This window comes from Lissotriton helveticus, chromosome 12 (genome assembly GCF_964261635.1).
Source record: "Lissotriton helveticus chromosome 12, aLisHel1.1, whole genome shotgun sequence".
Taxonomy (NCBI): domain Eukaryota; kingdom Metazoa; phylum Chordata; class Amphibia; order Caudata; family Salamandridae; genus Lissotriton; species Lissotriton helveticus.
The window spans coordinates 734791835-734795143 of record NC_136073.1 but is presented as its reverse complement, the minus strand read 5'-3'; the positions used below and the strand labels follow the sequence as shown (position 1 = coordinate 734795143).

The following is a 3309-nucleotide window of genomic DNA, read 5'->3' as shown; positions in this document are numbered from 1 at the left end:
GAGGGCAGGTTTTTTTGGCAAGAAGGAGACTATTCATCCTTTTGTTTAAAACCCCTCACTCACCAACCTAGTGGTGACATGCTTCATCATCGGGGTTCACCCTGGCGTCCTAGCGACACCTGTACTACAGTGGAGCGGGTTGTGACTGTGGGTGTGAAAAAAAATTAAATGTTAAAAATTGTCCTGGTTGTACTCAAAAATAAAATTTTAATTATAGAGCAACTGAACAATGTTAAGAAATAGGAGGGCGAGATCCTGGTAGGGAAGTTACGACCAAGGGATCTCTATATGTGTTGAGTGGTCAACATGTTTCTACCATAAGGGCGATTGCCCGGTATTCATCAGGACCAGAAAAACAGGTGGACAGGGGGTGTGTGCTCCCTAAAAAGCACACCCGTACCTTGATCCCCTGTGTACCTACTGGCAAAACGGCCAGTGGTATAGACTGCTCAGTAAAATAAGTGAGCAGATGAAAGAGTGAAAAAGAGACCTGTAGGGAGAGAAAAAGGGGGTAAATATAATCAGGTTTAATATTGACTTACTCTCCTGTAACGTCGTGCAGTGTCTCAGTGGTTTGAAATATAGTGCCAAAGGGTTTTAATCTCCAAATAAATTGATACCGTTGTGATGGAGTGAGATACTAGTCAACATCTATGCCAATAAATAGTGCGTGCGGGTTGCATGCGATGTGAGCAAAGCACTTGTGAGTCAGATCATTCATTGTTACAAGTGCCGGTATTGGAAAGTGCATCTCGACTTCAGCTAAGGATGGCACTGACTAAGTTGTGATTATCACGTGGTGCCTGTGCTCCTAGTAGGATAGGAATTATCTGGACGGTTGCTTTTCCATGGTGGGTGAATATATAGTGGGGTGATCTAAGGCTTAGCGGTATCTCCGTAGTGCTATATTAATTTGACAGCATCTGACTCATTTATGTGAGTGAATAACGATTAATAAACATACATAACGAACACACATGTAACACTGAGGAACAAACTGAAGCTCTAACGGCATGAGTGAGGGCTTACTCGATTATGAGCTCTCAGGGCTTCATCGGGCAGGGCGTAGGTTCAATGCCATAGAAGTAACATATTCTGTAAGAATAAAGAAAGAGCGGGCGTTGTAAACCTCGGTGCTACTCACTGTGCTCTGAAAATGGAGGACGGCTCCCTTGCTGACCCGGTGCATGTTTGTGTACCTGGGCGCTAACGGGGATGGTCTACTTACAGTTACTGGCGGGAAGAATCAGCTCAGACCTACTCCTAACGTCCTCTGCTCGGCTATGGGTTCCGCCGGCAGCAGGTCGTAGTAATGAGGAGACGGCCGTTTCCGGGTTGGGGCGCGGCCTGGGCTGGTTTAGGGGGCGGGGCTAGCAACGTGCAATGGCGTGCTGACGGTAGCTAGGCTACCGTGTGTAAACAGATAGCAGGTTAGGTTGCGTGTCAACACAGGACAGGTTAGGTAGAGCCACGTTGCTGTTAGTCAACTGTTTGGCTCGATTAATTACTCATATAGTGAGATAGAAAGCAAAAGGACACGGAGAGGGTGGAATTGTACAGGCTAGTTTGATTGCCTTAACTCAATAATCGTCCTGGGTGGCATCTGTACACACGTGGATGCGCGCTGGTTTAAGCACTGTAGTTGATGTCTAAAGCACTGCAGTTTAACGGGGAGGGAACAGCGTAGCTAGTCGTCAGGAATGACACTCACAGGTCGCTATATTAGAGGAAAGGGCTGATGAAGCCCTGAGAGCTCATAATGAATATAGCACTACTGAGATACCGCTAAGCCTTAGATCACCCCACTATATATTCACCCACCATGGAAAAGCAACCGTCCAGATAATTCCTATCCTACTAGGAGCACAGGCACCACGTGATAATCACAACTTAGTCAGTGCCATCCTTAGCTGAAGTCGAGATGCACTTTCCAATACCGGCACTTGTAACAATGAATGATCTGACTCACAAGTGCTTTGCTCACATCGCATGCAACCCGCAAGCACTATTTATTGACATAGATGTTGACTAGTATCTCACTCCATCACAACGGTATCAATTTATTTGGAGATTAAAACCCTTTGGCACTATATTTCAAACCACTGAGACACTGCACGACGTTACAGGAGAGTAAGTCAATATTAAACCTGATTATATTTACCCCCTTTTTCTCTCCCTACAGGTCTCTTTTTCACTCTTTCATCTGCTCACTTATTTTACTGAGCAGTCTATACCACTGGCCGTTTTGCCAGTAGGTACACAGGGGATCAAGGTACGGGTGTGCTTTTTAGGGAGCACACACCCCCTGTCCACCTGTTTTTCTGGTCCTGATGAATACCGGGCAATCGCCCTTATGGTAGAAACATGTTGACCACTCAACACATATAGAGATCCCTTGGTCGTAACTTCCCTACCAGGATCTCGCCCTCTTATTTTTTAACATTGTTCAGTTGCTCTATAATTAAAATTTTATTTTTGAGTACAACCAGGACAATTTTTAACATTTAATTTTTTCACACCCACAGTCACAACCCGCTCCACTGTAGTACAGGTGTCGCAGCACACCCTGGTGTCGCTAGGACGCCAGGGTGGACCCCGATGATGAAGCATGTCACCACTAGGTTGGTGAGTGAGGGGTTTTAAACAAAAGGATGAATAGTCTCCTTCTTGCCAAAAAAACCTGCCCTCCAGATACGTCTGTCCTTTAACTTCATAGGGGATACTCCTCTCTTTGTTTTGACATAATTCCTCCTAGGGGAATAGGAGTGATCTCTAGTTCACTTCTGAGTGAACAAACTCCCTTACTCTCTCCTTTGATTGTAGCATCCAAGCTACCACCCCTGGTGACCCCTAAATGACAATGCTGCTGAATGTGTAGTCTTTGACCACAGTACTCGCGGTGGCGCAGCGGTGGCAGTCCTGCGTCCGCCCTATTCTGAGGCAGCTTTTTGGATTGACCACCAATGCCCCAGCTGCGCCAGGGAACGAACGCAGCGCACAGGCCTATATAATATGCAAGGCTGGACTGCCATGTTCCGCCGAGCATATTACGTGTTTCCCCTCCGCCAGCCTTTTCATGGCATGCTCACCGCCATGGAAAGGCTGGCGGAGAAACAAAGGGGGCCCTACAGGGACCCAATGCCCCAGGCCGCCATGTAGATGCTTTCATGGGGCACAACATGTGTCCCCCTGTTTGTATGCACCCAAGTTCCAGTATGGTTTGGTAGTTTGGGGTGGACTGTTCCCATGAGGCACAGGGTCAGACTGATTTGCATATGATGATGTCTGAACTGGGGTGGCAGACTGGGC

At 47.0% G+C, this 3309-nt stretch overlaps 1 long non-coding RNA gene across 1 annotated transcript; it reads right to left on the bottom strand.

Annotated features, from left to right (window-relative positions):
* Nucleotides 1–277: 277 nt before the first annotated feature.
* LOC144799538 (uncharacterized) lies at nt 278–1282 on the bottom strand. Its single transcript, XR_013603832.1, has 3 exons — nt 1229–1282; nt 1030–1095; nt 278–490 (listed from the first exon to the last, which is right to left on the bottom strand). It is a non-coding gene; the product is annotated as an uncharacterized LOC144799538 (long non-coding RNA).
* Nucleotides 1283–3309: the final 2027 nt, after the last annotated feature.